Raw genomic sequence first — 13,835 nt, 5'->3', positions numbered from 1 at the left:
AATGGGACTGCAGTCCAACAACTCCTCTTAAAATGCAGGCTGAATATTTAGCAGATATACAGTACGCGCAATAAGAAACGCCTCCGTCAATTTCGTTTTCCAACGAAAGTTCGTTATCGATCGAGTAGCAACGAAATTTGGACGAAATTTGGACGAAATTTCGTTATCGATCCAGTAGCAACGATTCTGACGCTTTGTGGACGCATTTCACGCACGACCGCCCGCTCAATTTCGTTCGGCAAATGCGTTGCTCGTTCGGAAAATGCGTGTTCGGAGCTCGGCAGTTTCGTCCAAATTTCGTTAAAAGCGTCCGTGATCCAAGGCGCAAATGGAATACAGTACACACGTGTGTGTGTGGTGGCCACATCCACAGCCGCTAGCCGGCAAGAATCACTGCAAGATTAGACTCAACAAGTACTAGTAGTAGCACAGCGGTCGGGAATGAGAACAGTAGACAGGCGTGGAATTCACCTGATTCACATAATACTATTAAGAATGGTAACATGTATACATACATCGATGCCGTTTTCATTGAAGCAATTTGTAAAAGTTTTAGTTTCCCTTACCCTAGCTGTAAGTACGGCACCGTTAGCAGATTATTCACTGCATTTGTAAGTCACCTGATACATCACATGTTGGTATGCGGGCTGCATGTAACCAGGGAATGTGCACGTGTGGGAAAGGCGAGTGCGCCGTATGTGCGTCGCAATTGCCATGGCATGGCTCGCTCGGCTGAACGAAACAGAGATGTACGATACAATATGACAAGACCCAGTATAAGGCCTACTAATTGTTCACGTGTTGTTTTTTGTTTTTTTACAAGCAGAAAATAAACAACTGTTGATCATGAAATAGACTAAATTACCAATCAGAGATCATTCGGGTTCATAGTATTTAAGAGAAATCACGCAATTTTGGCGAGGGTGAACCCACAGGAACCCACAGGAACCTTATCGTAGAATGCCGACCAAAAAGAAAATGGTTTCACTAAAATTGCGTGTACGTAAAATCCATTTGAGTATAGAAAGAAAATTAACCCCCAAAAAGAGGAAAAAAGAAATTAGAAGGATTTGTTCGCCGTTATTTGGTCATTAAATATATTTTCTTTCTTCAGCAATTGCGCGTTACATTGCCCGTTTTTTTATTGAATCAGGGCCCTGTTGCATAAAACCCTTACCGCTGGACTTACCGCTCCTTTCTATGCGGTAAGTCTTAAATCAGCGGTAAATTTTATAATCATTGATGCTGACGGTAGTTACTATTGAAATTCAATGGTAAGTTTTATGCAACGGGCCCCAGAAAAGCAAAAAAAAAAAAGTAATATTCAAAACAAGACAATAAGTTTAATTCTTAGTTTGATATCGTTTATTTCTTTATTGGACAGAGAGATAATTCAGACGGTACGTGGAATTTTCAAAGCGACTAATTCAGACTGATTCTTAGTTTGACTTGGCTCTTTCTTTCTTTCTTTTTTTATTTTATTTTTTTTTTTTGGGGGGGGGGGTTTGAGGTTCATGTTCGTTGTACCCATGCACCCATAAGGTTCATTAGGACGAAAATGAAACATTCAGATACACGCGACTTCCCTACACGAAAAATAGATGTTCGTAAATGTGATAGTCAAATTATGATTCATAATTCGAAAATGCACGAATGTTTGTGATTGGATAGGTGCGTTATTGTCGGATTAGCAAACCTTCGGAGTACTGTAGTATCGAGCCTGTTGTATTCAAGGATAAACGAACTTTTGAAATAATGAATTTTATATTCAGAGTAAGGCAATAAGTTTAATTCTTATATACCTGTAGTTTGACATCGTTTATTTCCTAGTTGTGAAGCGGGAAGCGAGAGATAATTCTGAAAAGAAGTATATATACAGTCATGCAGACGGAACGTGAAATATTCAAAGCAGCTATGAGATTAAATCTTAAGTTGTTTATTTGTTTGTTTGATTGCTTGTTTGTTGTTATGCTCAAGCGTTGGTGTAATTATATATACATTTTTTTTTGGGGGGGGGGGGGGAGGCATTTTTGTAGTACCCAATGCACGTAAAGTTCGCTGATGCGAAAGTGATAAAATGTTCCGTAACACGCAAATTCCTTACACCTTGTAGATGTTCGTACCTAGTGTGAAAATAAAATGTATTACTATTATTTTGTTTCCCCCATTGTTCGATGGGTATAGCAAACCTTCGGAGTGTCAATCCTTTCGTTTTCGGATAAAGAACTTCCTTAACTCACAACACCATGTTTCAGAGTAACAAACTAGTCATTATTTTATTCGGGCATTGGGAATAGTTCAGGAATAAAATATAGAAGGGAGGAAAATCTTTAAGGCAAGAATTACGATGGATTCTTAGTTTGAAATCATTTATTCATTTCCGTGGTGTTCATTATTCCGAAAAAAAGAAAACGGGTGCGCTATTCCGATGGTTACGGCGTTATTTCGAATCCGAAACACGCATATTCCTTGTGCCTATCCATGTTTGTTGATTCGAAAATGTAATCATGCTGCGGGTAATTGCTATAGGGGGCCATATATTGTTTTATTTCTGTCTATTGTTATATTATTATTATCATTATTATCATTATTATTATTATTATTATTATTATTATCATTATTTTTATTATTATTATTATTATCGTCTTTAACATTATTAACCAATGTTTTGATTAACGAGCATTTTGTGGGCTGTTTTTTTTTTTTTTTTTTTGGGGGGGGGGGGCATTGCCCGATTAGCAAACCTTCGGAGTGTCAATCCTTTTGTTTTCGGACGAACGAACTTCCTTACCTCAGAAGAAGAAATCAGTGTAACAAACTAGTCATTATTTTATTCGGGCATTGGGAATAGTTCAGGAAAGAAATATAGAAGGGAGGAATCCGAAACACGCATATTCCGTGTGCTTATACGTCATGTTTATTGATATGCTGCGGCTAAGGGCCTATTGGAGGTCGTTATACCTTTCGTTTGGTGTACGATTTCTTTCGTTTCATATCACTTTATTTGTTCCTTTCATATTCTGAAATATTTAAAGGTAATCTTTCAATTGCCTCGCACTGTGTATATATACATGCATTTTCGTAACGGCGATTTCGCGCTTTGCTGCAGTATTTCGAAGGGTGTTTGATGCCAGCCGCTTCGGTGTGCTCTGTGGTAATGTTTATGTGGTTGTCAGGGAGGTTGTTGATACTTTGTCTGTTGACATTTATTTTCGTACAGGCATGGGCGGATCCAGGAATTCTGTACAGGAGGGGGGAGGGGCGCAACTAATATTTCTGGTGCCACTTCCGGGTTTCACTTCTATTTTTTTTTTCCACGATAAATAAAGGGGGCGTGCGCCTCATGCGCCCCCTCTGGATCTGCCACTGCTACGTGTTTATCTCGAGTGATGGTGATCGTGTTTCTAAATGTTTATAAAAAAAAAGGACAAAATTATCCGAGTGATGCCTGATGATAGTGCAAGTGATGATAATCAACGATGCTGATGTAAAAGACGGCTTGCTGTGGATGCTGAGCGTACGTGCCCTTCGTTTATTTAAATAAGTTTTCCCTCTTTTACTCTTCTTTCCCCTCCCAAGAATGATAAAAAAAGAAAATACCTACACCTCACAACAAAAGGAACCACGTGTGAACAACCATCGTTAAGTTCAATCGAAATGTTCATTATTAGCAAAGAATAAGGGGAAAACACGAGTGACGGAAAATGATAGAAGCGACGAGATTGTCTTCTTGTATATAATGCGGTCTCTTGGGATTGGAAAAACCCCACCCTCTCCCTTTGTGGAAATTTCCACAAAACCAGGTGCGTGCCAGACCCCAGGTGCCAGACGAAAGAATGCGCGCATTTGGTGTAGTATATCGATCGAAGAACTCGCGGGTGAGTTGAGTTAAAGGAATCATTGCAAAGATGTTCTGATGTTCTGGTTCCCGAACTGTAAAAAGGAATTGATTAATCACTCAAAAATGCAATCACAGATTTATATGAAAAGTCTCATATGCCTAGACAAATTCACTGAGATGTCCTATGTGATGCAGCCACCACCCGATTAAACGGCAAAATCATGACAATAAAATTTCACGCTCATCAAAACTGCCTATTACTTTTCATATGAATTTTGGTTATCAACACTCGTTCGTGGATTTGTTTGTTTGCATGTTTTGTGTGTATTATTCCTCGATCCTGAAAGACGTAATAATTATTCGCATCGAACGTAAACTGTTTACCGTAACTAAGCCTATGGCGCATTCGATCCATTCAACTTGCAGTAACCTTTAAGGCAGTACAACTGTAAGTAGCACATGGTGCATTCTTTTGAACCACGTGTTTCGCATATCGGCACATCCAAACACATTAGCGATCGTCCTTATGGCAAACTTTCCGATTACAGTCAGGGGAGAAGAAATCGTAATACTGTACATGTACTTACGAAAGTGATTATGCTTAAGATCAAATAAAATGAAGAAGTTTGAAAACAACTTGGCAACACTCAATCAAGTTTTGCATTCTCTCACACAAAAGCTCTCTTGAGAAAATGAAAGCATTCCCTCTCCCCTGCTAGATAATGGAAGTTTTCATTACTAGCCCAGCAAGTTTTGGGAGTGTACATGAATGTTTTTAGGATAGAGTCAAAAGGGACCTAAGTTTTCGATCATAGCAGAATCTTCGTCAGAAGCAAAATGGCAAATAGGCAGAAAAAGCAACCACACACATGTAAAGCGACTTCACACAACAAGAACAGTCAGGAACAGGCAAGGGACAAGGAACAAAGAAAACAAAAGGAGAGGGTAGGATGTCATGGGCAAGGAGCCCAACAGGTAAAGGGAGGGGGATTAGAGCAGGAGGATGGACAGACAAAAGGCAGGGGAAGGTTAGTAATGGTCGTGAGGGCCAGGGGGCAACCATTGAAGGAAAAGGATGAATATGGAGGCAACATCAAACAAGATAAGGAACAACAGAGAGACAAAGAAAGGTAAAGAGTGAAATAGCAACAGCAAAGGGGGGGGGGGGGGGGGGGGGTGAGCAAACAGCAAGCCCTAGAAAGGATCTGTACAAGTACCAAGAGGAGGCAACAAAATGAAAGTTAGAGTCAATCAACAAATGCAATTAACCATATCAAAGTATGGTAATATTAATACAGCAATAATGATGATATTGACAAAACAAATTAGAATAATCATTAAAGCACATAAAAAAGGGGGGGGACACAAAGTCCATGGGAGAGAAAATGTATACTTGCAAAGCAAGTATCAATAGGCAAATTAAATACGTTTCAAAGAGCTGGTTCATATGAAATCACCTTTGATTTATGATTTTACAAACAAGAATTTTCATCGCTTACTTATTTCTTTTATTACTTTAGTAATGTCATGATATTTCATGATGGTATGTGTTCTGTCTTTACATGGCAAGATAGGGTTTTTTTTTTTTCATCCAGGGTCAAAAGAAGAAAGTGAGAGAAAGATAACTGAAAGGATAGAATGGAACACCTACTCAGCAGGCAACACTAAAACAGCCCCCAGGGCCAGGCCATGTCGTCAGTGTCACTCTCGTCTTAGATCATTACAGGCCTACATTGTACATGTATAGGCTACTCGTTTCGTACTCGTCATCGCCAACGTCATGATGGTCGGTCACACGAAATAAATTGCATCATCATAAGAGCTCTTATATCAACACCACTAGATAGTGTAGATTCATTATCATTATCACTATCATTCCAGTCGATCTCATCCACCGCGAAACCCTCAAAATCCTCAAAATCATCGTGGTTAATACTCTCACAAGACACATCTGTAAACGATTCAGACATCGCAGACCTAGCTACACATCTTGCACACAAAAATGAAATGGAGGTGGAAAACTACGATGAATACACAAAAAATATCGACGATGGCATTTTACCGTAGCAGAAAATACACAGAGTATCTTGCACCGGAAAAAAAAATGGATGTGGAAAACTACGATGAGGAAAACTAGGGTGAAAACCCGATGCGTGAAGACGAACGATGAAGACACTTTACGGTAAAAATACTTACACGGAAACAAACGAGTGGGTACGATATTCTCGCACACACGAAGATAATCGACACATCGTTCAATCGAAAAACTCAACAAACACTCGAACAAAAACTCACCCCAAATTGTGGCAAACACGGTAATCACTTAATAAAAATGAGAAAAAATACTCTCTAAAGTATGATTGTACTCTGAAAAGAAAGGGATACAATGATACGAAAGCAAAAGAGAGAAAATGAGAGAAATGGACGGGAAACCTAGAGAACTTCGACGAAAGAAGAGCTAGCAATTCGCGATTAGAGCTAACTTTCCTGTGTGTGTGTGATCGCGTGTAAAGGGTTGAAAGCGTTGAATGCGTCCACAGCTTCGGAAAAGCGTTCGGGGATTTCGTTGAATTCGTTGAATTCGTCCAAAATCCGTCCATGAAGTCTGGACGCAAAAAGCGTTGAAAACGTCCCCGACGAAATCAACAACGAAAAAAGCGTTGGGACGAAATTTGGACGCACTTTCGTCGGGCGTTTTCTATTGCGCGTACTGTACAGTACTAATCAAAAGACGGAATAATAAGCAAATGGTTTCTGTTGGCTAGTGAGAGTAATACTGGGATGGAAAGGAGACTAGATAGCCATCAATCTGTTGGAGCTAGATGGCAAGGTGATGAAGTATACACAAACATTTGCCAATGCATTTCACTGTCTCTTTGCCAGGATGTTACTGTATTGTGTGCTGTGTACACTGTGCCAACAGTCAACAAAGCACCATGCGATTGTTTCAGTCCATTGAACATTGACCCTGACATGAAAACGCTGCAGCCGGAATGAACTTAGCCAAACCATTTTCCGTCGTCACAGCATTCCTTTGCTGTTTTGGGGTGTGTAGGTTCAATGTACACTGAGGTTTGTGGAAGGAGAACTTTAATGCAGCTGAATATGATGTGAATTGATGTCTTATCTCAAAGCAGCTCACCCTCCACATTGCAGTGACTGCACAGGTGATATTTTTGAAATGATACAGTGCAATCACGAGGAGTGACAAGGTAAAATTACTGGTAGAATAATTTTGACCTGTTGGTACACTGTTAAAGTCAGGTGCCATGTTGGGGGCCAAAATGAAATACAGTGTAGTCTCATGTTTAACCTCACAATGCTTGTCTCAGTATTAAACACCCAGCTAGAATAAGACTTCCTCAGATAAAAGGAACTCTTGAATTATGTAATGAAAGATTTTGTTGTTGTTGGATTGAAATGTTTATTTGCACAACTTTTTCTTCATACAAATGTTATTTTTCAGTTGCAGTTTAGATTGGCAATCATGAGGAAACAAACTGTACCCTTAGGAGTGAATTAACCCAGTGAGGACGGTTTGATTTTGCTACAGCATGCATAGATGCTTGCCCAAGTTTACTTGGGACTCGTCCTCAACGGGTTATATTCAAAGAGTGTTCTCATTATACTGTACATGTATGCGATAAAAGTTGAGTTTTTACAGGCAAAATTGAGAGTCCATTTGTGTGAACACAAATGGATATAATAGATGTTTCAGAGATGGCGGCTTCTCTCCTTTTTTTTTCACCCCCCTTTTTCGCATTTGCTGGATGTAAGACAAACAGTATCTATTTTTTAACTGGTGTGACTAGCTTGACAGTGACAAGTAATGAATGTGGCAATGGAAATCCATGCAATATTTTACGAGCAACTCATCGAAGAGAATTGATCAGATTATTATCATGATTACTTCTTTATTTTTCTTGCTTTTTTTTTTTTTACAGGGAATAATGAAGTTGGAGAGAGCTTTGCCATTGTCTAGCAGATGATGTTATGTCTAAATGTTTTCAAGGCAAAAATGAAATATTTGCTCAAATGGTTTTTGATGTTTAGGAACAAGTTTAGAAGGACCAGCTGAAATGCATGACCTGGCATGGAAACCTGCTGAGTAGTTGAGCTCAAAATGGATATTTTGTACAATTATAATGGCTATTGGTATTCTGTGTGCCACATACGCATCCATGCTAATCTTTGTGTGCTTCTCACTTTGCACATTCATGGTGGAAGGTGTAAGAAAAGTTCTCATTTTGAATCCATTGTCCCATTGGATACCTAGCAATGAAAAAAAACAACCAAAACAAAACATGAGAAAATGTTACAAAATAGGCCTACAATGTATTTTCAAATGTCCATATCACTGTTTAACTTTCTGTATAATTTTGCAAAATTTTCACAAATATTGTATATTGCTTCTGTTTCACTGAGTGTACAGAATTCAAAATCACCTTGATTGATAAAATGTGTACAACATATGGTAGTAGTGCTGGAATTGTTCTTATAATATGTGAGGCACATTGCTTAAATGTTTTATTTGTTGTATACACGTACATATACTGATTTACCTGAAATCTTCATAGGTTTTCTCCTATTGTGCTGTTGTGTGCTTGTTTACTGTGCATCTTAAAGGAAAAGTCTTTAAAGGGGATGGCTAGTAACCGATCAGTGGGAATCAATGCGAATGCTGAGGGATGACTGTTCCAATCCTTGTGGGATTTATTGAAGAGTACAGTATATATTTACTGTTGTGTGAAAATTATTTGCTTCAGAACGGTCTCATATTCAAGTAATGTGCAGATTAATGCCCCGTCACTGACCAGGGACGCTTACCTGGAAACATTAAACTGCACAATACTTGAATATGAGACCATTCTGAAACAAATAATTTTCACACAAGAATAGATATATAGTGTACTCTTAAATGAATCCCACAAGAATTGGAACAATCATCCTCCAGCATTCCCACTGATTCCCACTGATCAGTTACTAGCCATCCCCTTTAAAGTTTAGAGAACAAAATCTGTGATTGATGCATGATTACACTTTTATACAGCTACATGTAATACTTCTATAATTGCAATTCTTCAAGTACTGTGGAAACTTAATATTATAAAGAAAAAATATGTGTTTGAAAGTAAATGTACAAGCATGTATCTTTTGGAAAGAGCTTATAGGTCCAAATTCACAAAGTTGGTTTAAACCTAGACCATGGTCTATTAAAAATTAGCGTGAAATAGGTGTACCTTGGACATGCGCGTATCAATGCGTGTTTGTTACTTGGTATCTGTTGGCATATGCAATCTATCTGTCAATCGTATTTAGGCAGAAGAAATCTGCATAAACCATGGTTTAAATTTAAACCATCTTCGTGAATTCAGGCCATCATGTACAGAAATCAATGGGATTATAAAAAATATACAGCGCATTATCACAAAAGTGCAAATCAGATATGTACATGTACACGTACAGTGTATTACTTGATACAGTCATGTACCAGCATTACCTGTGGTCCTTAAAGAGAAACACAAACTTTTCATTATGTAAGCCATAGTCAGTTCTATGTGTGAGATTTTTGAATCTCACAGTGATTTATCATTATTGCACATACAAAGTATGTACTTTGTAATACAGTATGTACCCGTATAAGGTATGTAATTCTACTTACTTACTTTACTTTTACTTTTACTTTTACTTTTCCGGAACGATGTTGTAGGACAGAGCCTGTTCATCGATCAGGTAGAGTTATCTCTTGATGCTCTCCTTCCAATCAAGCAATTGTCCAGCGCTGTTACCCTTCTAATACAATTAACAGCTCAACTTCTATTGCGTATTTGTGTTATTACCAAAAATGGCCTATGGCAGGAGTTGACAGCTACTTATTCTAGATGCAGTTATGCATTGATCAACATTATATGGGATTTTCTACTTAAATGAGTGACAATAATTACATGTACTTACATTTATCAAGCTGTACTCAAATTCTGTCCATTAGCTTACAGTGAATTTATAATGATTGTGCAAATATACATTGAAGTACATGTATGTACAGTGCACTCCCGTTACAACGAACACGGTTATAACGAAATTTCGTTGTAACGAAGTAAAACTTCTGGTCCCAAAATTATCGTCATTAAAGTCTATGGTACAAAATTCGCTTATAACGAACACGGTTATAGCGAAATTTGCGATATAACGAAGTTTTTTCCGAGCACCACTGACAAGGAAAAACAAAAGAAATGTGCTCCGTTATAACGAAATGCGGATTGCTTTCGAAAATACGTAGCGGAAAGAGACATTTACAGCATCTCTGCATGGGCGAACGCGTCACATCACTGTGTCTTCGCTTGGTGTGTCACCCACAGTTTCCGAGGGGAACTTGCGTTATTGTAATACAATAATCTGAAATTGATTAACTGTTTGTTTTATTGTTCACATAGCTTTCCAGTGTATGACGAGTATTCAACAAACAGAATATCATATATTCTTGGCTTCCTTGTTTTCGTTATATATTGTATTTGTTCGGTTATATCGAAATTTCGTTATAACGAAAGAAAACTGCCGGTCCCGAGCATTTCGTTATAACGGGAGTGCACTGTACATGTATTTCTTGATACAGCTGTGTGTGAACTTTATCACTAGTCTTCTGCTGAAAGATATTGCATGTATACATACGGATGAAAAGAATTAAATGCCCATGTACTATGTACATTGTACTTTCATTTTGTAAGTCATCATCAAATGTAGTAGCCAGGATAATTTTGTAGTTCTTATGAGAATGGAATGTAGCAGCCCTCTTGGTGTACTTAACATTTTCATCAATTAACAGTAATGACACTATGTAGCGGTACATCGTACATTGTAGCATAAAGAAACACTTTGTCTGGCCAATCTGAGTCAGTTCTTTAAAATGTAAAATGAATGTTTAAAGAAAAGTGCTTCCAGCAGAGTTTTGCGATACAATTACAGTGTACATGTATTTAGTCTTCAGGCAACCTCACATACACATTCTTTTTTGTAATAGCGCCATATATGAGCCAAAAAGGCTGAGGTGAGCAGCCGCAATCATTCATTGTCAGATTTTCGCGTGCATATTGCATGAACTATTTCTTCATTTTCCACATCTTCATGAAAACCCCATGACGGATGTTCACCAAACTTTGCTGGTAGTATCCCCACTGGGCACGGTGATATAGGACCTGTGAATAATTTCTTCAAAAAGATTTAACGTGTGGTACAATCTTGCATTCCATGGTGTACTTCTGTTGTAGATTGTGCAATGGAAACTGTTTTGTTGTTCTTTTTTTTTTAATGAATATTTAAAGGCATTTGTCTTTTCCTCGAACATTCCATTGTATGCAGATAATGTCCAAGGGTGGTATTCTAAGGTCTTAATTAACTTTGTAATTACATAGTATCTTTGCACTAATTGGTATTTTTAGGACTTAATCAGCGTGTCATTAAAGGACAAGTCCACCTTCATGAGATATGGATTGAGTGAATGCAACATTAGTAGAAAACATAAGTAAAAGTTTGGGGAAAATTCATTGAACTCTGCAATTAAGTCGTCTCAGAGGTACACTTACATACGAATTGATATGCGCAAGGTTTTCCCACCAAATTGCTTGTGGTCGTGGTTGTTAGTGAACCTCTTGCTTAATTGAACTCTCAGAATATCAATTTGCTAATTAAATGTTGATTTAATTATTCAAAGCTCTCAGAATAACGGCCCCTGCATACAAGTATTGTTGTGTTAACCCATTATTTGCCTTGTAGCTTGCACTGGCTGAAACTCTTGATAAAGTGTGATGCCTACACACAGCCTACCAATCATAAGCATTGTTTGTAATGTATTCATGTTTTAGGCCCAAATCAAACTCTAACAATAAAGTTACAATAAGATTACGAAAACTGTGAAAAGTCAAGAACTAGGGTGAGTTATTTTGATCATTCTTTTGTCCGCCGTGTATTGTGCTTGATCCATGGTCTGTGAGATACTCCTTCTTGCTATGTCACAATTATGAGGTCATCACTCAAAAAATAATAATAATAATAATTTGATGCACATGCTATCGATCTTCATTATCTTTATATTATTATTTCAACTACTGTATTTATTTATTTTGTTAAAAATAAATTAATTAGTGAATTATAAGCAGGTCAATTTGAGTTGAGAAATGACATATTCACCTCCTTTACATACATGTACTTGGTTTCAACTTAAAAACTTAAATACAAGTGTATACATGAGTGTATTATTGTTCTATGTACACATCAATGTTTAGTTTCATAGGGTGATAGATTTCTCTTCTTTTTTTCTTTTTGGGGGAGGCCCTAGGAGATTTCATTTTTGAGAAACTCACCTTTCTGTATGTTTCATTTTACTTCACTCACCACAACCAACTTGAACTCAATTCTGATATTGCATGTAGTTATGCAGACCCTGTATGTACAAAGTGGCAGAAACAAATGTGCTGGGTAGGTCACGGTTCTTATATTAAAGGCATTGCTGATTTTATTATGTCAATTCCCATTTCTTCATTCACACCACAATATAGTGTTTATTTACAATATGCATGTACTAGAACTTCACTATGATACTCATCAAGATGTTTCTATGAACAGGGATGAGGTTAGGATCTTTTGGATGTTATTTTACATGAAAACTTCAAAACAAAGGGAATCACTCATACAGACAAACAACAAAAGGAATAATCAATGAGGCACCAAATCCAATTGTTTTACTTATTCAAACCCTTCAGCTTCCTGATTTCATCTACCATCACTCTTGATACACCCTGTACCAAGACATTGACAATTTTCTTACTACATGTACTGGGTGAAGCCCAAACCATGCAGACTGTTACATGTACTACCCAAAGCAGTGGTGGTATTACACCAACTTGAGAGATTGACCACCCAGAACAATATACATGTATTTTGGAGATTGCAATTCATTGTTTAAACCAGCAAGAATCATTGAATCTCATACGAATGCAATAATTCTCTACAGCATAGCGATGCATAAATTCTTTGCATGATACATTGTACCTACAAATGCAAAGAGGACAGTCTCGGAATACAACTGTATTTACAATAACACAAAGAATTTGCAGTTCATAAACACATAAATACACTACACCTACAATACATCATTTACCAGACTTGACATTTATAGCAATGCACCAGCCATGTCTGAAATTAGACAATTTTAAAACTTTCACTGTAAAGATCAGGCAAGTAGACACTTGGTTACCCCCGTGGTGATGTGATAGTCATTTTCGTCTGAATCACGAGTAACAGGATGTGGTTTGTTAACATTACGCTGTTCCGTGGTGTGAGAAGGCGCCAGTACATGTATTGTCTACATCTGTGTGCAACATAATGGAAACTGTCTTTATATACATGAATACAATCAATGATGCCAAATTTGGAGGCAGACTTGTGGTACTGCATGTATGTGCATAACTAGGAAGGTGCCTCCAAACCTGCTTTCTTGGGTCAACTAGCATTCACTGTTTGGCAAGTAGGATGAATGAGCACTGGCCTGTTCAAAAAAAAAAAAAAAAGTGGGGGGGGGGGGGATGGGCATGCACTGTCACACATTTGGGCAAATTGGAGAAAATCCTTGCCAAGTGCAAGGTACAGTATGTGCTATAATTTCCCTCCATTGAAAGTGTTAAATTGTAATAACATGTGGCAAATGAACTCATGATCAACTAAACAAAGCGTTTTAGCTTGACTGTTTGGCACTAGAGATGTGACAATGATTACTGGTGAAATTATCACTTTGAACATTCTGCACATAGAAAGCAAAATATGCATGCCAAATAAAGCCTTTCATACTGCAAGTAATGATAATCTATATAATGCTACCCATGAAACAATGGCCTTCTTTTTATCAATATTTATATTCAGCAAGACCATATACATATGTACACATAATCTTATTTTGCTCAGTGAGAAATTCAGTTGAATATTTTTTTACTTATTTTTTGCT

Source organism: Diadema antillarum, unplaced genomic scaffold (assembly GCF_040938485.1).
Source record: "Diadema antillarum isolate AM-2024a unplaced genomic scaffold, OU_Dant_1.0 scf00000215, whole genome shotgun sequence".
In the NCBI taxonomy this organism is placed as follows: domain Eukaryota; kingdom Metazoa; phylum Echinodermata; class Echinoidea; order Diadematoida; family Diadematidae; genus Diadema; species Diadema antillarum.
The sequence above is the reverse complement of the archived record's forward strand: the minus strand, read 5'-3'. Positions refer to the sequence as shown.